This window comes from Macaca nemestrina, chromosome 18 (genome assembly GCF_043159975.1).
Source record: "Macaca nemestrina isolate mMacNem1 chromosome 18, mMacNem.hap1, whole genome shotgun sequence".
NCBI lineage: Eukaryota > Metazoa > Chordata > Mammalia > Primates > Cercopithecidae > Macaca > Macaca nemestrina.
Genome location: NC_092142.1, coordinates 76,707,913 through 76,732,290, shown reverse-complemented (window position 1 = coordinate 76,732,290; position 24,378 = coordinate 76,707,913). Strand labels below are relative to the sequence as shown.

Sequence of the window (24,378 nt, the reverse complement as noted above, 5' to 3'; positions counted from 1 at the left end):
GTTTTCTGAATAATTTGGAATGGTTCAGTAACTTCCCAGAGAAATGTTATTTGAGGAAGATGGTCAATGTCTTCAACCATATGCTTGAATAATATTTGTTGCATTGTATTCTCTTCAATACAATTAGAATCATTTGTTGTACATATATTATTTCATCTTTAAAATAATCCTATGCTATAGCACTATTATCCCTACTTTACAGAGGAGAAAATTTAATATAAACTGCTAGGATTGCCCACTAAACAAATTACAGAGTTGAGATTTGAAATGGGAGCTATTTGACTTTGAAATGCATGTTCTTAACCACCACACTTCAATGCTTATGGTTTTATTTGTTGCTCTGTCTTTTACTCACAAAAATGCCATCAAATAGGTCAAGAAAAAGGAGCCAAATTTAGGAGGTCAATAATGGAGAGTGGTAGAAGATTCTGGCCATTGAAATATCCTAACAAAATCCAGGGACTTATATTAGAGGATATGTGCCATCATTTCTTATAGTTTTTCTTTATGTCATTTAAAAAATAATGAAACATAATTGCCAATGAGCACAACATTATTTTTCGGAGACATGCTATAGAAGTGTGCAGCCCATCCTGATGGTGGCAGGATAAGCTTCCTGTCTATACGTTATAGGACCAGTCTTACATGGTAAACTCTAGTTGTGTCAGAGGGGAAAAAAAGTGCACTGATATTTACTTACCACTTTTTGAGTGGTTGCCTTGAGCTATTGCTAAATGCTGGCGGTAAAATGGTGAATAAGGTGAATAAAACAAATACATTCTCAGTCCTAAAGGAGTTGAGGAGGTATATATTGTTTTACATTGGGTTGCCCTGAAGCAAACCTTTCTTAATTTGAAGATTTTCATACAAATGGCTTCAGAAGTGATCCCAGGAAGCACTGGAAGAGGTCTGTGAAAGTGAGACAGGATAGGAAAAGAAGCCAATATGAGGTATATTACCTAGCAGGTTATCACTGCTATAATTCAGATTAAATCCTTCTGGGGAACTCTAGGAGACAGTGTAGACCACACCTCAGAGGTATCCCCATCAAGAGGCAAAGAAAATGGAGAATCCACCAACTCCTGTTAGTCCTTAGTTGAGGACTGTTTCTGTGGGACACTAACCATCTGCCACTTGTAGCCTGCCATGCACGTGGACTGTTTGGGAATAGGCAGCTAGACAAAGCTGTCCTGAAAGAGTTGTGTTTGTACTTGGAAGCCATCGGGTCATTGTGCATGGCAATGGTGAGCTCCAAGAGGGTGTAGGTTGGGCACTGACCATCTCTGCTACATATATTAAACCAAAAAAAAAAAAATTCTGTAAGTAATTAGTCATTTACCAGTCAATAAGTGCTATAAAGGAGAAATACAAGGGGCTATCTCACGGTCGGGAAAAGTTTCTCTATGAAAGCGATGGTAATGTATTAGGTTCAGCTACAGACACAAAATATAATAATAAAATAAAAATTGGCTTAAAGAATATGAAATACATTCGGGTGGGATGGAGGCTGTACATTATCATCAAGGATCAATGTTCCTTCCTGCTCTGTACTCCAAGTCATGTATCGTTGGCCTCCATTCTCATAGTTTAAGATATAGCCATCACATTTATGTGCTGGGTGGCAGGACAGAGATGTGTGAGAGGGGAAGAAAGACCCACATCTTTCATCTTAGGCACACTCAGGACTCCTCCACAATGTCCAAGTAAAAGTTAAGGTTCCACAATTAATGAGGAAAGGGACAAATAATATTAGGAGGTGTAGCAGTATCTTCCACAGATGCCACTGAAGGGCTTTAAATAAACGAATGATAGACTGTGTGGAGTATTAAGAAGAGTCCTCGTGGCCTCCCTACAACACAACATTATGCAAGGATCCCAGTCCCTGGGATTCAGTGCTGCCCTCTCATAACTCCTCTGTAAGATACGTTTTCACCCTATTGGAGTTTTCTCTCTGTAGGGATCCAGTTGCAATTTTATAATGGATGTTAACAGGAAAACCCTAACCAAAAGTGCTACTCATAAGACCCTGAACACCATTTTAGCTCTCTATTAATCTGCTCGTGTATGAATAGAATTAGAAACATTTCACTCGTCTCCATAAGTAGCTGTTATCCATGTGGAGATGATCTTATCAATTGTTTAGTATCACTTGGTAAACATGGTTGGTCAAGTAAAGAGGAAAATATGCAACACAGGACTAAGGAATTTAAATCATGTAGTTTTTCTTTTTGAAATTTCATTCATGCTGAAAGATAATTTCTGAATGATTTCTAGTACCCCTCCCCTTGAATATTATCTAGGGTCCTCCCCCTAGTGTGATGCTGTATGATTTTTTTCTCTTCTTCTTCTTTTCTTCCTCTTCCTCTTCCATTTCTTCTTCTCCTTCTTCTCCTCCCCCTCTCCCTCCCCTTCCCTCTCCCTCTCCTTCTTCTTCAGATGGAGTCTGGCTCTGTCACCCCAGGCTGCAGTGCAGTGGCAGAATCTCAACTCACTGCGGCCTCCATTTCCCAGGTTCAAGTGATTCTCCTAAATTAGCCTCCTGAGTAGCTGGGACTACAGGCGTGCACCACAACACCTAGCTAATTTTTGTATTTTTAGTGGAAACGTGGTTTCACCATGTTGGCCAGGCTCGTCTTGAACTCCTGACTTCAGGTGATCCGCTCACCTTGGCTTCCCAAAGTGCTGGGATTACAGGCGTGAGCCACTGTGTCCGACACCTGTATGATTTCTTGTATGAATCACCACACAATAATGCTTCCTGCTTCTTCCAAGCACTGCAGAGAGCTGTGTTTTCCCTGAAGTACTTTGCTATAGATCATGGTGAGTAATGGTAATGGGATGGGGATGTAAAATTCAGGTTCAGAAGTAAACAAAGCATTTACTCCTCAAATAGGGTCCAACAGAAACCAGAAAGGGGGCGAATGCCTCCCCTGCACTGTTTTTTCACCTTACAAGCTGAGATCATCATACTATAAATCAGGATGAACTAGCCCTCCAGCTAATTCACTCTCTTGTTTCCCTGATGTCTCTGGTTGAGGCTAAGAGCTGACGTCCCTGAAAGTTTTGTTGCTTTTATTGTTGGATTGGCCCATATCCAGTTGGTTGGGGCTTCCTTGGAGGAATGACTGTGTGAAGCTACAAGACCTCAATGTAACTGAAAATGCACACTATGAAAAGAGCACATTTTGCCTTTCCTGTTCTGAGGTTAGCAGGCTTAAATCCCAGGAAACGGGGAAATGTTCTTCAGAAATCCTGTCCTATTCCTTTTAGTATGCCCCTCCTCTTTACAGAGCCTAATGGGGTGCTTTCCACAAAGCAAATGAGAAGAAGTTCATCCATCACCCAGTCAACCAATCTGTCCACTCATTCATTCAATTTTACATTCTGTGTTGTTGTTTTGTTTTATTTTTTGTTTGTTTGTTTTTTGAGACAGAGTCTTGCTCTGTCGCCCAGGCTGGAGTTCAGTGGCACGATCTCGGCTCACTGCAAGCTCCGCCTCCCAGGTTCAAGTGATTCTCCTGCCTCAGCCTCTCGAGTAGCTGGGATTACTGGCAGCTGCCACCACGCCCAACTGATTTTTGTATTTTTAGTAGAGACAATGTTTCCTCATGTTGGTCAGGCTGGTATCGAACTCCCAACTTCAGGTGATCTGCCCACCTTGGCCTCCCAAAGTGCTGGGATTACAGGCTTGAGCCACCATGTCTGGCCCAATTCTACATTCTTGATATGCACTAAGGAAGGTAGAAGGAATACATACCTTGTTTCCAGGACTTGTTCAGAACCCAGTTTTCCCATTTCCTACCTAAGTGAATTTTAGGCTCTGAAAGGTTAAGAAAATTGCCCAATAAGTGAGTATTAGAATATCTAATTCTGCATGAGATACCATGTGTAACCATGAACAAGCTCCTTAATCTTCTGTTGCTTCTTTTTTTTTTTTTTTTTTTTTTTTTGAGATGGAGTCTTTCTCTCACCCAGGCTGGAGTGCTGTGGTGAGATATTGGCTCACTGCAACCTCCGCCTCCTGGGTTCAGGTGATTCTCCCTCCTCAGCCTCCCGAGTAGCTGGGATTACAGGAACCCGCCACTGCACCTGGCTAATTTTTGTATTTTTAGTAGAGATGGGGTTTCACCATCTTGGCCAGGCTGATCTCAAACTCCTGACCTCGTGATCCACCCTCCTCAGCCCCGCAAAGTGTTGGGATTAGAGGTGTGAGCCACCGTGCCCGGCCTGTTGCTTCATTTTCTAATCTGTGAGGTGTAAACATCAATCACATTGTCTTCACAAATGTGTGGAGAAATTTAAAAGAGCTGATTGAAATAAAAGTCTAGGCTTAGAAAAAAACTCTTTACATGTTAGTACTTTGTAACTGCCTTTGTCATATCACTTAATATTAAACACCTGTGTCTAAAATTAAACACCTGTGTCTAATTTGAAATGGTCAGAGTTCTAGTTCAGTGTTTTCCACAGTCTATTCGACGGAACAGTGGTTTCCTAAATGTTGATGGATGCCAGGGTAAAAGGAAGGTCTGTGGTCAAATTAGCCTGGGACGCTCTGGGTCAAATACAGTTAAGCAGCTTTCTTTAATTTAGATTTAGAGTCTTAGCATAACTCTTCCATCTCTACACAGGGATACAGAATACAGCTTTACCCAAACTTACTTGACTTCCAGCCCTTTGCCCTTGAAGTTAACAAGATTAGCATTCTGCAGGATATCTTTTGGGGAAAACTGCTATAGATAAATGGATAACTATTTTTAAGTGTCTGCTCAAGGTTAGGCACTGTAGAAGGAGCAAAAGGAAAAAATAACATGACTCTGACCTCAAGGAACTGAGGGGCTTACCTAAGAAAAGATATACCACAAATCGCTTTAAGAAAACTTAAACTCTAAATCCAGGCCCAAGAACATCATGAATTAAATGAACTGGGCCTGTTGTGGGGCATAATAGAGAGTGGTGGGGACTGTGACAAACCAGAGTGCAGATGGCATTCTAAAAAGGGACAGTGACTGGGCACGGTGGCTTAAGCCTGTAATCCCAGCACTTTGGAAGGCCAAGACAGGTGGATCACTTGAGCCTAGATGTTTGAAACCAGCCTGGGCAACACAGTGAGACCCCGTCTCTGCAAGAAAATACAAACATTAGCTGGGCACATGCTACTCAGGAGGGGAGGCTGCAGCAGGAGAACTGCTTGAGGCTGGGAGGTTGAGGCTGCAGTGAACCATGATCACACCATCGTACTCCAGCCTGGGCGACAAAGCAAGACTCTGTCTCAAAAAACAAACAAACAAAAAACTCAACTTTGATCCGTCATTGTAATGTGAAAATGTGAGCTCAGAACTGCTGGGGCTTCCAGGTGTTTCTGATAAGCCAAAGGTCTGAATTTTTATGTGAAATATACCAAATTTATAAAATTTTGATTAAATATTAGATAGGCTAAACGAAACATGCCTGTGAGCCAAATTTAGCCCGTATGGCTCAAATTTGCAATCTTTTCTCTAAGTCAGAGGTGATTTTACCCCTTGGGGGACATCGGCAGTGTCTGGGGACATTTTTGATTGTTACCAGTAGTGCTACAGGCATCTAATGGGTACAGGCCAGGGATGCTGTTAAACATCCTGCAAGGCACAAGACAGCCTTACAGCAAAGAATGATCCAGCCTAAAATGCTAAAATGTTAATCGTGCCAAAGTTGAACCACTCTGGGTTTTTTTGTTGTTGTTGTTTGTTTGTTTTTTGACAGAGTCTTGCACTGTCACCCAGGCTGGTGTGCAATGGCACGATCTCGGCTTGCTGCAACGTCTGCCTCCCAGGTTCAAGCGATTCTCCTGCCTCTGCCTCCTGAGTAGCTGGGACTACAGGTGTGGTAGAGATGGGGTTTCACTATATTGGGCAGGCTGGTTTCAAACTCCTGACCTCGTTATCTGCCCACCTTGGCCTCCCAAAGTGCTGGGATTACAGGCATGAGCCACTGTGCCTGGCCTTTTTTTTTTTTTTTTTTTTTTTGAGATGGAGTCTTGCTCTGTTGTCCAAGCTGGAGTGCAGTGGCGCAATCTCTGCTCATTGCAACCTCCACCTTCTGGGCTCAAGCAATTCTCCTGCCTCCTTCTCCCAAGTAACTGGCATTAGAGGCATCCACCACCACTCCTGACTAGTTTTTGTGTTTTTAGTAGAGACAGGGATTTCACCATGTTAGCCAGGCCGGTTTCAAACTCCTGACCTCAAATGATCCACCCACCTCAGCCTCCCAAAGAGCTGGGATTACAGGCATGAGCCACTGCCCCGGGCCTGAACCACTCTGTTCTAAGCCATGGATGGATCTTTGACTTCTGGGAGCAAGGTAGCCTGTGGTTTTGACTTGCTGCCTGTGTGACTTTGGAAATGTCCTTGTTTTGGTTGGTAAAAGAAGGTCCTTGGACTAATTGATGCTCAAGGGACTTTCCAGCCCAGAGGCTGAGGTCACATTAGTCCTCTCTATTGGCAGTGGCCTGGCACACAAAGGCTGTCTTTGCAGAAACGACATTGATCGGAAATGATAGCTATTGATGTGACAACACACACCAGGGGAATGTTCCCAACCTGGAATACTGTTTGTCCTTTGGACAAGCTCAGAGGCCTGTTTCATGCAGGTCTCATTGCAGACACTTGAATACATTTGAAGCTGATGTTAGAAGGTTACTAAATCATTCTGGGCAGTTTTGTTTTAGAGACTGCCATATTTGTTGAGGGAAAAATCAAAGGACACACTTTAATTTAATATACCTCTCCTTTTCCAAATAGAGACAGTCTCCCAGATATTGATTTTGAGTTTTGGCATTGCATGTGCCTGTTTATCTAGTTGGTCATCGTGAGCAAAATTTATTTTTTATCTTAAGGATTTAACTCAATCAGTTCCACAGTAGAACTGAGCAGGCAGGAAGATGAGGTGCATGGGGAGATGTGGTGATACTTGGATCAGGAGAATCAGGGATTGGGGGGACACAGACTACCTGTACATGCAGGTACTAAAGACTGGAATCTCCAATACATACACCCAGGACATTACTGCTAATGCCCATCCCCAGGCAGTGTGAGTCACCCAGGCTGCTCTCTCACTCTGTGTGGGCTGCTATCACAAAACACCATGAACAGAGTGGCTTATAAACAACAGAGATTTATTTCTCACAGTTCTGGAGGCTGAAGTCCAAGATCCAGGTACCAGCAGTTTTGATGTCTGTTGAGGATCTGTTACCTAGTTCATAGAATGGTGCCTTCTACCTGTGTCCTTACATGGTGGAAGGAGTGAGGGGGTGTCCCTCAGGCCTTATTTATTTATTTATTTATTTTTAGTTTTTTTTTTTTTTTTTTTTTTTGAGACGCAGTCTCACTCTGTCGCCCAAGTTGAAGTGCAGTGGCGTGATCTAGGCTCACTGAAACCTCTGCCTCCGAGATTCAAGCAATTCTCCTGCCTCAGTCTCCTGAGTAGCTGGGATTACAGGCACATGCCACCACGCCCAGCTAATTTTTGTATTTTTAGTAGAGATGGGTTTTCACCATGTTGGCCAGGCTGGTCTCGAACTCCTGACCTCAGATGATCTGTCTGTTTTGGCCTCCCAGAGTGCTGAGATTACAGGCATGAGCCACCACGCCCGGCTTTCAGGTCTCTTTTATAACGGCACTAATCCCACTCAGGAGAGCTCTGCCCTCTTGACCTAATCATCTCCCAAAGGCCCCACCTCCTGATACCATCACCTTGGAATGAAGATTTCAACATATAAATTTGGAGAGGGGGACACATTTAATCTACTGCACTTCCCTCTTGTGGTATCATTGCTTCTTTCTTCAACACACTGCAGAGCTTCTCAAGCAGGTACATTTCTGGGGCGAAGGGGCTTGCTTTCTGTGATCCTGGAGAGGCAGAGACAGAAGTGTTGTTTAGTGATTTTTGGGTGCTGACCCTATCCCCCTAAGCCTCTCAAAGAGAAGGTATGGCCTTTAATGATGCTGCATTTCATTCAAGAACCACAAAACAGGGTGCTTGCAACATTTACTTTAATAGCAGCATGTCAGTTGCTAGGGTAAGTTCTTCTGGGATGGTGATACAAGCTTGAGGCTATAACAGCTGCAGCAAAATGAAACCCTATGTGGAGAGTGCCATCTACATCTGTCCTCCTGTTAGGGGCTTTGGGGCCCAGAGGAACTGCACCAAACCATGCTATATCCACCCCTTTTTTGGGTAGCAATTGCTCTTCTAATAGGTTCTTATACCTTTAGTTTATTAGGCTGGGAAATCAATTCACTTGCATGGTAGGTATAAGAGCAAATTCAGGCAAATCTGCCAATCCCCTAATACACTTGAAATGCAACATGTAAAGATTCACTTTACCAGGGAAGGTGCAATGATGCCTGATGTGCAGCTGTCTCCGTTTAGGATAAACTAAGTTTAGGAACCGGCAACTCGGATTTGAGGCCAAGCAGGAGAGGATCCCAGGAAGCACCGGTAGTAGAGTAAAAAAGTTAGACAAGGAATGAAAAGAAACAGGAAAGGGGTGCATTTTCAAGCAAGTAGGCATCTGGGGCTCATCCCCACTGGGAAATTCTGGAAGACGGTGTGAAAATGTGTATTTTGAGTTATTCTTAATAGCCACTGGTGAAGCTGGGATATTTATGCACCAATAATTCCCCTTCTATCATGGGTTGAGGGCTGCTTTCAGGGGAATTAACTTTTCAGAACCTCTGGCTTGCTCTACTTCCAGTCCAACCAGGCTCTCATAGCAAAAGCCCTCAGGCAAGAAATAGCAGATATTCACAGTGAGCATCTTTAGCAGTACAGAGTCGAGAGACAGGGCTATGGGTGGAGAAGTGATGGCACCTGCTGTTTGTAGCACATTGATTTAAATTGTAATTATCGTCATACAACTTGTATGAGTGTAAGCCAGCTGTAATATCCTCATGCTTATGACTCTTATAAATAACTCTAAAAAGCAAGGCTTGCTTACACACTACATTTGTAAAGCAGTAAAAAGCAATACAGGTGAAAATAATAACAATAACGCAATGTGAGGCACGGTGGTGTTTGGTCAAACAAAATCAAGGTTTGCAACACAAATACGGTCAGGAGATCGAGACCATCCTGGCTAACATGGTGAAACCCTGTCTCTACTGAAAATACAAAAAATAAATAAATAAATAAAATAAAAATTAGCCAGGTGTGGTGGTGGGTGCCTGTAGTCCCAGCTGCTTAGGAGGCTGAGGCAGGAGAATGGTGTGCACTCAGGAGGCGGAGCTTGTAGTGAGCCAAGATTGCCCTAGTGCACTCCAGCCTGGGCAACAGAGCAAGACTCCCTCTCAAAAAAAAAAAAAAAAAAGTAGGGACAGTGTCTCATTATGTCGCCTAGGCTGGTCTCAAGCAATCCTACCTCTTTGGCCTCTCGAAGTGCTGGGATTACAGGCGTGAGCACCTTGCCCAGCCTATGCCTACACATTTCTTAATGGATAAGAATAGGTATCGAATGTGTATGTGTAAAGAAGGGGAATGAGCTGGCAAGAAAGGGAAGGAAACAGTTTATATTGAGCCTTCAACTCCCAAAACATGAATAGATTGGGGACATTGAGTTAACAGGAACCAGAAGGTAATTTTTGGAATAGAACAGAAAATAATTCTACTTGGTAGGAGAAAGGAAATCAGTAAAAGGTATATTGAAGCCCTGGGAACTTCTGCTATGAAGAAAGAACACATGGGTATAAAACTAAGAAAGACCAAGATATTTAAAAGAATACCAAAGATTCTACAGAAAAAAGGTACTAAAGGAATATTCAAGGACAATCTGGCTTTCTACAACCCTTGCTCTGGAAATAAAACTCAAAGGAAGTTAACCACGACCTCCTGAGCAGAGGCTCTTCTTGACTTTGGTTGACACACTAGAACGTCTTGCAGGGAGATGAAGATTTTATTGTTTTTAATAAAAAATTATGGGGTCCCAGGTAGATTTATCTTACCAACTTTTCTCTAATTATACAAAAAATAAAATTATTCCCATAATAAGAATACTGGAACAGATGGGCTGCATAATCTATTTGAAATTTTTTCCCACCTGTATTTTTGGGCATCTGGGTATTAACCTGGGATTTCACGGGAAGGCATATGCTCAGAAGTGAAAGTCATTTAGAGACAGACACAGCTCAGTTGAGAAGACCATCATCATTCCTAGAAAAGACCCAAGACACGGCAGCAATTTAAGAGTGTTCCAGTTGGTGAGCAAGAAGTGTCTGAAAAAATAATCTTTAATAAATGAAAGTTTAAGTGCTGACCTTTCTGCTGTAGCCAGCAGATTGCAAAATTGTGTGAGAGTGTGTTTGTGTGTCTTTGAATGCTACAATGCAGTTTGGTTCTACCTATGGGGTAAAGGACCTGCGTGGAGTATTTTTGGAAGTGTACAGTGGTACAAACATGTGAGAGAGTGATTTGGGTATATGAGACAAAAGCCTTAACAAGATAAAACTTTGAACCCCTTTTAATAAGGCTATTCTTAGTAAACAATTAAATACGTGTGCAAATATTTTAGTTCTAAGTACTTCTATTGCAGCATTAATTAAAATACTCCAAACCTGGAAATCTAAACTTCTAATAGTGGGAGTCAAGATAACAGATTTATTTTTTGTATCCATACAATCGAAAACTGTGGGATCTTTGAAAATATTACGCATGGAAGACTATTTTGATCAGGTTTAAAAAGCACCCCAAATAATATGATAAAAAAATAAGTAAAATAATGTATCTTTTTTGAGGTATGTACATATGCACATGTACTGAGTATTAAGATTTGGAAAGATCAGCGTCTTCATGGTGATTATCTCTGGTGGATGTTTTTATGGGTATCCTGAAATTTTTATTTTTTTTTTGCATTTCTACAGTTTTTCTGCAATAAACATACATTGCTTTTATAATTAGACATTTTTTAATGATCATGTTTTAAGGGGAAAAAAATCCAGCATGGTTCTTCCTTTCCAGCTTTATCGATGAGAGAAGCAAGATATAATTTTTAATAAGTGAATAGCTGTGTGGTTTGTGATGTTTAATATACATCTCATGAATGGACATAATATCCTGTGAAGTATAAAATCCTTTTGTCTTAATTTTGCCCTTATTTATAAGAAGCTGAGAGATAAAGGGATTATATACTGCTTGAGAACAGAAAAGCTGAATTCAACCCAGGTGGGCTGGTACCAAAACCCATATTATTTTCACCACACCTGCTGTCACCCAGTTCCCAAATGATCTTCCGGAGAACCCCCTTACCCCTGCTTTTGATTTCCCGGAGTTCTGGCCTCAAATTGGCTTTGAGAAGCCAAGACTGCCTTTTAGGGGGAAAAAAACTCACAAGAGTTTATAGTCTATCTGATTTTAAATACCCAACAAATATTAACCCTTGGAAAAGGATTATTTCTGCCCTTGCTCCCCTTTCTGGGACAGAGAGTACACTGAGCCTGGGATAATAGCATCTAGTAATAGGACACAGGCTGAAGAAAGAGGCAGGCTCTTCTGGGACAGCACAGAGGGAGCATTAGACTTGGTGCTGTAGAATCCGGTAGCCTTGTAAATGCTTCACTGGCAGGGTCCAAGGTGAAACTGTATCCCCATTCCCAGTGGCCCACCCAAAAGAAATTCAATGAATTAACAAATAAATGAGAAGTGGGTGAACCTTCCTCCAAGAGTGGGGTAATCTAAAGGATTAAAGCTACCAAGGGCAGTGGAGGAGGGAGTAGACAGAATGTCCAAAGGGAGAAAATAGCTTTTACTTTCTAACTGCAAAATAGGCAATGGTAAGGCATAACATTAAACACTTAGATGAAAGGTCCTATCTCTATTCACTTGCTGGGAGAGTTGATGCTAAACTAAAGACATAGGGGAGCCATTGGCCCTGAGCTTGGTCTGAGTTGGAATGTACAACTCAAACCCAAAGTATAGGATTGTTTGACACATGTCAAGTCTTGTTTCACACTGATCCCTAGTGTGTAAGTGACTGACTGATGCTAAGTTACCAACAGATTTTACCACTCGTCTCTTCTAGCCCTTGTTGATTTTATTTTATTTTCTGAACGGATGGAGCATTAACATGTTTCTAGAAGTCAAAACTATATAAAAGATATACTCCGAGAAGTATTCCTCCCTTCTGTACCCGCTCCATCTTGTTCCTCCTAGCCAGCTCTTGAAGGTAAACAATTTCATAGCTTTCTACCTTTTCCTTTGTGTTTCTGTTTGGAAAGATGAGTGCATATATATGCATTTCATCTTTTTTTCCTCTTCTAATACAAAAGGTAGCATTCTATATATTCCTTTTTGCACCTTGCTTTATTTTTAACCTGACACTATCTCCTAGAAATTACTCTATAATCATTTTATACAAATCTTCCTTATTTCTTTCTGTTTTCCTTTTTCTTTTTCTTTCTTTTTTTTTTTTCTAGACAGAGTCTTGCTCTTGTCACCCAGGCTGGAGTGCAATAGTGCGATTTTGGCTCACTCCAACCTCCGCCTTCTGGGTTCAAGTGATTCTCCTGCCTCAGCTTCCCAAGTAGCTGGGATAACAGGCACCCGCCACCATGCCCAGTTGATTTTTGTATTTTTGTTAGAGACAGAGTTTCACCACATTGGCCAGGCCTGGTCTTGAACTCCTGACCTTGGGTGATCTGCCCGCCTCGGCCTCTCAAAGTGCTGGGACTACAGGCATGAACCACTGCACCTGGCCAAATCTTCCTTATTTCTTTTACAGCTCCCTAGTAATCCACTGTGTAGGTACTCAAGGTTATTTCCACCCAGTTTTTAACTCTTGATAACTATTAAAAATTCTTTTTTTTTTTTTTTGAAGTAGAATAAAACACATCAGTGACCTGTGAGATCATCATCGCCAGCCTGCACATTTACATAGAGTTGAACATGTCCCCAAGGGAAGGAGAGGGCTCTGGGGTTGGGATATTGGGATGCAGAAGCAACTAGTTCATGGTTGGGTGTTGAGAACGATTCCCAAGACTGAGAAAGGGTCACGGGTACATGAATGGTTGGGACACACCTCCCACTCGTTCATAGTGCACCAGGGAGGAGACAGATATCAGAGGAAAGTGGCTGTGGGGAGGACGCTCATAAGGAGGCAGAGCCCCAGGTACCAGGACCCTCAGCTTCACGAAGCACCTGCACTCAAGCTATGCATGGAAGCAGCAGAGAAATCCTCCTTCAAGGAGCACATCAGTAAGAACCAGGAGCCTCCTGAACAAAAGTTCTGCTCTTGGGAAGACCTTTAGTGCCTTCACAAGTTGGAGGGAGATCCATTATTGTATTTTCTGCCATCCCAATGGAATTGGGAAGATCAACATAGGCTATTCCTTTATGTATTTGTTTATAGCTAAGATGCAGAAGACTGTTAGCAGATTAAATTTTATTCAGGGAAACAAATGCAACATTTCTTGTATCCTGTGTATTGAAGTTAGATTCGTTCCTCTTTCCTATGTACTATCTTATTTGATTCTTACAAAACTACTGCTGAGAATATATTACTCCAACTTTTATAAGTTTTGACTCTAAGATCCTGAGAGACTAAGCTTCTTGTCCCAGACCACGCAGCATATAAGTGGCAGCACTGGAGTTTGTACCCTATGTCTAACTCCAAACTCCTCAATTCATCTTTTCCAAAGAGTAGCACTTCCCAAAGTAATGGAACCCATAATGAGTTCGTTGTCACAGAAATCACACTCCTTCAGAGTGTTAAAAAATATACTCTGGTGTGTTTTGTTCCTTCCATTCAAACTCAGAAAACTCAGGGAGTACACAGAAGTGCAAAGTATTATGTGTTTAAAGTCTATGTAAGGAAATCTGCAAGTGTCCCGGAGTATTTTTGAACAATCGGATGAAGCAGTCATGGATATTTATTTGTCGTGTTTTGTGAGTGACACAATTCATTTTCACTTTTTGCTTGGGAGAGGGGGAAATTTACTGCAAATAGGAGAAGCAGCAATGAGAACTTCAAGAAGAGATATAAAGGTAAATCAATTCAATTGACTATCAAAGTAGCTTTCTCTTTCTTTCTTTCTTTCTTTCTTTCTTTCATTCATTTTCTTCTTTCCTTTCTTACTTTTTTTTTTTTTTTTGAGACAGTCTTTCTCTGTCACTCATGCTGGAGTACAGTGGCAGGATCTCGGCTCACTGCAACCTCCGCCTCCTGGGTTCAAGTAATTCTCTTGCATCAGCCTCCTGAGTAGCTGGGATTACAGGCACCCACCACCACACCTGGCTAATTTTTGTATTTTTGTATTTTTAGTAGAGATGGTTTTCATCAAGTTGGCCAGGCTGGTCTTGAACTCCTGACCCCAAGTATTCTATGTGCCTTCGTCTCCCAAAGTGCTGAGATTACAGGCATGAGCCACTGTGCCTAACCTCTTTTTTATTACTGTCTTTGATTAAAAATAAAAGAAAACCTTTCACAATGAGCTTAAAAGTGAGGTGGTGTTTGGAAGGAAGCCAAGGGCAGACAGGAGCGCAGAACCGGGAAGACGTCTGACACCCAGCCTGCCATTTTTTCAGTCTCTCTGGGACAATGTAGTTTTTTGTCTTTGCTTGTCTCTGAAAATTTGCTTTTGTCTTCCCTTTTTTCTTTGCTTCTCTGTGCATATGTTGGAAAAGTATTGTTTTGGCCTTCAGCATGTCTCCTCTTGGCTTCTTTCATGGACAAGAAAGGAAATAAGTCAACCATCGTGAATGAGAGCAAATGAGCTTAGCAGAAAATGCAGAATCTAAAAGAGACTTTCTTCTCCCAAGTTCTAAATGACCTTTCAATGGGTGCAGACTGGCTCTTCAGTGGAGGGGAGTTCAGGAGGCAATGGGGCAGATAGAGGCCTGGAAGTTCAGGGAAGGTATATTTGCAAATTGCCCAAGGTCGTGCTCTTCTAAGAAGCAGATACAGGGTTTGAACCCAGCTGTCTCTGATTTAAAACCATTACACTAGGACTGTACTACAGGAGTTATTTTCCTATTCCTGACTCCCTCATGGGTTGTTGGGAACGTCCAATAAGGTAAACAGCTGGTAATAATATCTTGGGAATTAAGGAGTACCCACCATATGTGACAAGTTTGTTACTGACAAACCCAGCAAGCACCAGACACACCTACAGCAGCAGAACCCAGAGTCAGAAGACAAATGAGGCTGAGTTGTACAATGCAGGGATAGGGCCTCTCTTGATCGAAAATATTGCTATTTCATTCATCATGGATTTTTTGCATCAATTTTCATTTTTTAGAAATAATGCATTTAGACCATTACTTATCTTGATTACTAAGGTTTTTGATGCCCTCTGAAATTTTGCATCTGAGGTAAGTTCCTCACTCTCCTGACCCTACTTTTGCCCCTTGAGTGGTTTATCTTAGCAGGTTTCCCAAAGTGTGGGACACATACAATTAGTAGTGCGCACATAATTTTAGGTGTTACCTTGCCATGATGTTACGTAACACGGGGCATTTTATGAGAAAGTTACTTTTCCTTTTTCTTTCCCCCTTCTTTTTCACCTTCTCCCCAAGTGGAAAAGTCTCAAGTTGAGTGCTAGCAAGTATTCTGACACCTTTCTGACATTTGCTAATCTACTCTTTGAACAGTAAGAGATTGGACTGGAGGCTCAACTCCCCAGGAGATGTCCTAGGTATCATTCTGTTTGCCCTCTAGATCCTTGCTCTTCCTTTTTCCATGCCCTCCTCAATGCCCTGGAAAACCTATCTCCATGGAAACAATTGGAGTGGGTCAATAGGCTGATCTGGCCTCGAGTTTCTGGATTGCCCTAATAATCAGACATGCCAGCAGACAATTGGAAGACAGGAAGAGGAGAGCAAGTTCAGAATCCTTATTTCTCCAGCTCATCCCTTGTCCCATTTGGCTTTGTTCCTGTAAGGGAGGCTGTAACTCCAACTAGGCTGCCTTTCCTTTCCAAATATCCCCGACCCTGTGTGTTCCAATAACCACCCTCCTTCCTACACTCTCATGCCTAGTGTTGCCAGAAAAATACAGAACATCCGGTTAAATTTGAATTTTAGATCAATGACAAATCACTTTTAGTATAAATAGGTACCACACATTGCAAGAGACATAATTATACTAAAAAAATTATTTATTATTTTCTGAAATTCAAATGTCACTGGACATCCTGTGTCTTTATTTACTAAATCTGGCAAACCTGGCCTTGTGGATAATTGCCCTCTACTGTTGCCAGCTCTTTTTTGTGATTTTCCTTAACTTCACCCACATCATTGTTAATAGTTTCTCCATTAAACTCTCCTCCAATTCCCCATTTGACAACGTCATCTATTTTCTGACATGCGCCAGACTCGTCACACTTGTATTAGTAGGCATCAATACTGTATTTGGCTAGAATTTTCTAACATTGTTTTGTTTTTCCTTTTTAGTTTAGCTTCTCTTTATAGCAAGTGATGTTTGTTTTCCTTTCATGGTAGTGAAATATATTTTCTTTTAAAAATAATTGACTGGGTGTGGTTGGCTCATGCCTATAATCCCAACACTTTGGGAGGCTGAGGCAGGTGGATCACTTGAGACCAGGAGTTTGAGACCAGCCTGGCCAACATGGTGGAACCCTGTCTCTGCTAAAAATAAAAAATAAAAATAAAAATAAAAAATTAGCTGGGCATGGTGGTGCGCGCCTATAATCCCAGCTACTCAGGAGGCTGAGGCAGGAGAATTGCTTGAGCCCAGCAGGCAGAGGTTGCAGTGAGCAGAGATTGTAACACTGCACTTCAGCCTGGATGACAGAGCAAGACTCCCTCTTAAAAAAGAAAACTTTGAAAATAGCGTAGAGATAGAACATAACTATGGCAAAATTCATAGAGAAGGTTTACACGTGGACTTGCTTTTGAGAAGTACTCAGAGACAAAAACCATGGCCTCTGGAGGCAGACCAACACTGGTTCAAATCCCAGCTCCATCACATAGGGCTGTTGCAAAGACGGAAGGAGATCCTGAATGCAAGGCCCTCAGTAGGGTGTTGGGACTGGGATCATAGCAGGACTGTATTTAAGTAAATACGCACACACACACACACCATCACCCACCCCAAACAATAAAGTGTTTCACCCAAGGACACACAGCAAATGTGAGGACGGAGGCTGGAGTGCAGGAACTTGGCCCTGAGTCCAGTGTTTTTCTATAAGACCTCAGGCCCCGTTGCCTGGTGTGCCAGGGAACTTCCACATCAGCTGGCCCTGCTCCTTGCCCTGCAGCCTGTCTGGAGAGAGTGGTCAGTCCCCACGATGTGGTGTTTTGGGAGGGTAGAGTCAAGGTGTTTGAGTCATGCCAAGTTGGTGTTTCAGAGGGAGTTTTTAAAGACAACAATTTTTCACTGGGCTTAGTAAGCTCAGAGAAGAAAAGAAGAGGTCTTGCTTCACTAGTGAATGAATGAATGAATGAATGAATGAATGAATGAATGAATGGATAAATAGATAAATTCAGGGAGGTGTGAGGTGAATCTCAACCTGCCAAAGCCTGGCTGCAGGGCCCTATCCCCATGCCTCCTGTAAACTCCCTACCAGGTGCAAGTTGACTTCGTGGGGCATCTTATCCCCTTCTGGGACCCACTTCAGGAAATTAGGTCTGGCCTGGGCCCCTCAGCTCTCTGGAATGTTGGTTAACCTTCTTCTGAAGTGGTGTTCTGATGTGATCTAACTAAAAATCTACTATGTGCAGAGCACAGAGATGGTGCCCAAGAATGAGCAAGAAGGACTGAGGATCCATAAATGTGATCTCTAGTCAAGGAGAGGAATCACATTTATGGAGCCACTCATGCTGCCATGGACAGTCCTAGAAACCTCACACACAGCCTTTCCCTCAGTCCTCATGACAGTCCTGAGATAGGGAAACTGCACCTCAGATACCAGTGGTGTTACCATCCAGTGTGCCCATCCTGTTAACTCACTGATCCTTACAGCTGCTCCCAAAAGAAGACACTGTTATTGCCTCAACTTACAGGTATGGATGTGGAGGCTTAGAAAGGTTAGTGACTTGTCCAAAATCACACAGATGCTACGTGTTAGAGCCAGGATTAAAACCCACCACTGCAGCCCCAGATCTCAGCCTCTTCATGTCAGATTCTGCATGGCGTGTGGTAAAGGAATTTGCTCACACAGCTGGTGAGAAGCAAAGCAGGATATGAGTCCATGCACTTTCCTCTATATAATTATGCATCTGAAGGGATTTATTGTGTTGTAATCTTGGAATCCACATTTCTATTGAATTCGGTTGAAGTACCATAAAAGTGCCGTGGGACCAAAATTGGGGTGGGAGAGGGAAGGAGGAAGGAAAAAGAAAGATGGCAGATTGGTATCATAGGAGTTTATATAGAAGGCAGCATTGAAGGATGGCCTGGATTTGATGAGAAGGTCATATGGACTGGACATTAACTGGGAAGGGACAGTGTGAATAGAGATTGGAGGTAAGGACAATGTGGGGACACAGCTGAAGAATAGTCTAGATTGTCTGCATCTTCGGTACGTGCCCATATTGGCTATCTCTGTAGGCAAAGTTTCTGAGGCGTGTTCGTTGGGGTCCATTCCATAGAGGTCTTCCTTCTGATATTGGACTCCAGATTTCTCACTCATAGGCACCAACCACATGAATCTTCTGCTATTTTGTCCTTAACGTTTTCATGAGCCAAGGGTTTGCCAGGAAAGCTAAGAGCAGGCAGAACTGGCATGAATAGAGACTCAAACTTTCTCAGCCAAGAGCACTTTCTATCAAACATTCCTATCTTTCTTGGGTAGGTGGTGGTAGGAATGGGCTTCTCAGGCTTGGCACTGATGTCTCAAGTGCCTCTGGAAGGGACGAACCTCTGCTTAAAGATGCATGTCTCTTAGGTGGCCAGACAGCTTCACACGTTGGCTTCTTTAGAAAGAAATAAGTTTGTTTATTTTTTGGCACAAAGCCTTGTTGTGTCAGGTCCTTTTTTCTGAAGCAAGGAACATAATGACTTTCATATTTGCCTTCTTTGATGAAAGAACAAAGCTGAGAGCTTTACATTGTTCCAACCTCTTTGCAAAGTGTGCCTTTCCAGAATTGTAAACAATTAAGTAACTGGTATCTGTCCAGTTTACAAAGGGCTTTAGCACTTTTGATCCTTAATATAACTATTAGGAAAAATGGGTGTTAGTGTCCAGAGAGTCATTGATCTCTGCAGACAGTTGACTAAACTGAGGCTGGAACTGGTTTGTAGAAATCAGGGATGAGAATCCAGCAAATGTAAAACTTGCAGTGCTCGGTTCAGTACAAGTGTCATTGCAAGATGGTGTCTCTCAGGTGCTATTTCTCCATCATTTAAATTTGGTAGCACATTACACTTCCGCTTAGCACAATGGCAAATGTAGTAAGGGTTTAAAAAGTTTTAACTACACAAGACAACAAGTGTTGACAAGGATATGGAGAAATCGGAGCCCTTGTGCACTATTGGTGGAAATGAAAAATGGTGAAGCCACTGTGGAAAAGAATATGGAGGTTACTCATAAATTTAAAAATAGAACTACCAGGCTGGCCGCGGTGGCTCTCACCTGAAATCCCAGCACTTTGGGAGGCCCAGGCAGGCAGATCATGAGGTCAGGAGTTTGAGACCAGCCTGGCCAACATAGTGAAACCCCATCTCTACTAAAAATACAAAAAATTAGCTGGGCGTGGTGGCAGTTGCCTGTAGTCCCAGCTACTCAGGATGCTGAAGCAAAAGAATCACTTGAATCTGGGAGGTGGAGGTTGCAGTGAGCCAAGATAGCACCATTGCACTCCAGCCTGGGTAACAAGAGTGAAGCTCCATATCGGGAAAAAAAAAAAAAAATTGAACTACCAAATGATTCAGCAATTGTACTTTGAGGTATTTACCCAAAAGAATTAGAATCAGGATCTCGAAGAGATATTAGTATCCCCATGTTCATTGCAGCATTATTCACAATGGCTAAGAGGTGAAAATGACCAAGACAACCTAAACCTGAATCTGGGAAACAACAAGCAGGCAGCAGGCTGGGGTTGTCTTGAAGGAATCCAGGTGCCTTTCAGGCATGCTGCACTAAGAGCTCTCTTGCCACTTAATACCTGGTGTCCCCTCTCTAGTTGAAAAGGATTGAAACAGCAACTGGCATGTTGATCACCAGTTGAAAAGGATTGAAACAGCAACTGGCATGTTGATCACCACTAAACAGCTGCACCCCCAGCTCAGACCAGAGAGGCATCTGCTTGGAACAGAACATTTTGTTATTCTGGATGCCTTTTTCTCCAGTAGTTCAAGCATGATGGTGCATATGAGAGATATTGAGCAGATATTTATTCAAACACCTACCATAAACTGAAAAGTTAATTTAATTGCTCTGAGCTTTTGAAATAGCCTCCACACTGTTACCAGAATGACCTTTCTTCAACATAACCCTGACCTTGTCAATGACCTGATTTTAACCCTTTAACGATAGCCTCCTATCTACAAGATGAACATTAGTATCCTTGGTGAGTCATTCAAAGCGTTTCCTAATGTGATTCTTACTGACTTCTTTGCTTCATCTTCTGATCTCCCTGGCTTCATACATACACTCTAGTTTACCTAATCGTTACAGCTCCCTGGATGGGCTTTGCTGTTTCATGTCTTATTTTATGCACTTTCAAATGCTGTTTCTGCTGTTTGGGATTTCTCTCCCTGTCTTGGTCACCTGCTGAATTTCTAATCATTTTTCAGGACTTCGCTCACCACTTTTGTAAAGCCTTCAAAGTGAGCTACTTCCTGCCATTGGAAACATATAAACCCAAGGGATACATTCATTCATACTGGATTACCATAGGTTATAGTCAACTTATTTACTTGCCTTTTTCCATGAAGTCATCTCCAGGTGAGCATATACAAATTGCTCTAAATGAAAAAGCCACTAAATGAACACAAATTTCAACTTTTATTAAAGACCTACTAAGTGCCAGATTAGAGACCCAGGTATAGTAGGCTGTAAAATAGCCCCCCAAAACACCCACATTCTAACCCCTAGAACCTGTGAATGTTTCCTTAAAAAGAATATTGCAGATGTGATTAAGTTAAGGATCTTCAGATAGGAAGATTATCCTGGAATATGCAGGTGGGCCCTAAGTGTAATCACAACTGTCCTTTTAACGGGTGGTAGGAGGAGAGATCACATGGCAGTGTGAATACTGAAGCAAGATGCTATACTGCTGGCTTGGAGATGGGGAAAGGAGCCATGAGCCAAGAAATGAAGCGCTGGAAGCTGGAAGACAGAGGAACAAAATCTCCCCCAGAGCCTCCCGAGGGAGCATGGTCCTGCCAACACTTTGGGTTCAGTCCAAGAAACTGATTTCAGATTTCTGGCTGCCAGAAGTTGAAGAGAGTACATTTGTATTGTTTTAAGCTGCTAAGTTTACAGAAATCTGTTACAGCAGCAATAGGAATCTGATACATCAGATAACAAATATAATAGGACAGGAATGACAGATGGTAATTATACAGGAAGTGTGAAATAGAGCAGTGCTTCTCGAATTTCAGTATGCACAGGAATCACTGGGGATCTGGTGAAAGTGCAGATGCTGAGTCACTGGGTCCAGGGAAGAACCTGAAGCTCCGCATTCCTTGCAAGCTCCCAGGTGAGGACATTGCTACTTGTCCAGGGACAGCACTTTGAGTACCAATAAAATAGCAATGGACAAATGTAGAGGAGACAGATCAAAACAAAGAGTTTTGGAGAGGCAGCTGTGATACTTGATATAGTTTTTTTGCTTTTTTTTTTTAAATTTGTACACACTTGTTTTGTGGCCTAAGATATGGTCTATTCTAGTGAATGTTCCATGTATAGGTGAAAAGAATGTGTATCCTGCAGCAGTCGAGTAAAATGTTCTGTAAATATCAGTTAGGCCTACTAGATGGAGTGTGTAGTTTAACTCTATTGTTTTCTTTGTTGATTTTCAGTATGCAGAGTTTTAAAGACACAAATCAGATGGGCATGAGTGATGTGCTCAGGATGGACCTATGTTCGTACCATTGATGTCTCAGTGCCCCTCCTGGTCAGGTGTCCAGAGACCTCTCACTTTTATCATGTCCATTATTCCCAGCAACCCTGCAGAGTAAGCATTCTAATGTTTGCTTGACAGATAAGGACATGGCGGCCCAGGGGATTAATGTCTTTGGCCACACCCACATGGGACTAGAATTGTGTAACTCCAACATATGTGGGTTACTTTTTTTTTTTTAAACTTTATTACCTTTTCTGAATCATGGATAATATACATGTGCCATGGGGCTTTGCAGAAAGATCAGTGATCCCAGCTAAATGGAGATTTTCATCCTCCAATGAAATATGCTCATATTACCAGGGACAGAAATTGGACTTGCCAAACCTAGGCTGAGAAGGAACCAGAGATTTATCAGGGCATCTTCTTAGGGAAAGTGACAGCCTAAATGCTCAGAAGGCAGAGTGAGCCCTGTGCAGGCATGAGGGCTGAGAGGGTGAAGAAGGAAAAGGCCTTGCCTCCCTGTTGGTGGTAGAGAGGATGTAGAGGAAGGTGCATGAGCATGAGTCAGCCCTGTAAGAGTCCCTACGGGGTCAGATCAGAGAAGCTAAGGGTAAGGAAGGTGCATGAGCATGAGTCAGCCCTGTAAGAGGCCCTACGGGGTCAGATCAGAGAAGCTAAGGGCAGTTAGCAAATCCAAGGAGTAAGAAAAGGGCAAAAATAGGAGAAGAAATTAAGACTAGGTCCAGATCTAGGACTAGATCCAAAACCAGAAACTAGATCCAACACCAGGAATAGATTCAAATCCAGAACTAGATTCAGAACCAGGACTAGATCCAGAATAGGGACTAGATCCAGATCCAGAGACTAGATCCAGATCCAGGACTAGCTCCAGATCCAGAGACTAGATCGAGAACCAGGACTAGCTCCAGATCCAGCACTACATTCAGAATCAGGACTAGATCGAGAACCAGGACTAGATCCAGATCTAGAGACTAGATCCAGGACCAGAGACTAGATCCATAACCAGGACTACATGCAGATCCAGGACTAGATCCAGAACCAGGACTAGATCTAGAACCAAGACGAGATCCAGATCCTGAGACTAGATCCAGAACTAGGACTAGACTCAGATCCAGAGACTAGATCCAAAACCAGGACTAGATCTAGGGACAGCAATGGTATCAAGAGCCAAACATCAGCCACAAAGGGAGGCACACCCTTTATCCATTGCCAGCTCTGCAGTCTTGGCAGGTCTCCTCATCTGTCACCTGGGAATGGTTACACTGATGCTGAGTGGCGGTGAAGAATAAAGCTCCTGTCATTCTAAGCTGTGATGAAAATGACCAATTCTCTTAGAACCACAGTGTCTGCTATTGTTCTTTATGAGTTAGTGGACTTATGGTCCTATATGGAACAAGGTGACCTGACATACAAGTTTGCCACAGAGTTCCTGCAGCTTCTGAATGAAAAAGTCCTGTATTTGCAAGCTTTTTCTTGATATTGTTTGGGTTATAGTTTTATGGCGTAGAAGGTATAGAGAAAGCTTTGCATTTTTTTCTAAATTATTAAAGATCATCAGAGGTTAGGAGGAGAAAGGAAAAGTAAACTTTGGGCAGCAAGTTTTAATCTTGTGAGTGATATATGTGACTGCTGGATGGTACTTACATAGTACATGATAGAGAAGGGCCTTCCTCCTACTCCTCTTACACCCACCTTCTTAATCCCCCCCCTTTTTTTTTTTTTTTTTTTGAGATAGAGTCTCGATCTGACGCCCAGGCTGGAGTGCGATGACATAATCTCGGCTCACTGCAACCTCCGCCTCCTGGGTTCAAGTGATTCTCCTGCCTCAGCCCCCCAAGAAGCTGGGATTACAGGCACGTGCCACCACTCCCAGCTAATTTTTGTATTTTTAGTAGAGATGGGGTTTCACCATGTTGGTCAGGCTGGTCTTGAACTCCTGGCCTTGTGATCTGCCCTCCTTAGCCTCCTAAAGTGCTGGGATTACAGGCATGAGCCACCGCGCCTGGTCTCAATCCACTCTTTAGAGGCTCCTATCCTAGTCCCCAAAGCTACTTTTCCTTCCTGGGCAGCAGATTTTGTAGAGTTTTAGAGAACACTCATGATAAGGAAGGATAATATTATTGTAGGCAGCATTGCAAATTCATTAAGAATAGAAGTTTTGCAATTAGAGAGAAGTGGACTGAGCCCCAGGTTTACTTGGAGAAGTTACTTAATCCTTTCTGGACATCATTTTACAGATGATGTAACTGAGAAGAATCCAACCTCATGGTCCTTGTGAGGATTTGGAAGAGCATTTAGACCAGGGGTCAGCAAACTTTTCTGTAAAGTGTCAGATAATGAATATTTTTGGCTTTGCAGGTCATA

General features: G+C 42.4%; 1 long non-coding RNA gene across 3 annotated transcripts in view; it reads left to right on the top strand.

Annotated features, from left to right (window-relative positions):
* The window catches only part of LOC105491237 (uncharacterized), a 77,675-nt gene that overhangs the window by 36,352 nt on the left and 16,945 nt on the right, over positions 1–24,378 (top strand). The window contains exon 3 of one of the 3 annotated variants that reach the window (XR_011616584.1): positions 21,950–22,104. The exons of the other annotated variants lie outside the window; for them this stretch is intronic. This is a non-coding gene — a long non-coding RNA (uncharacterized lncRNA). The remainder of the gene's footprint in view (positions 1–21,949; positions 22,105–24,378) is intronic. 3 annotated transcript variants of the gene reach the window in all.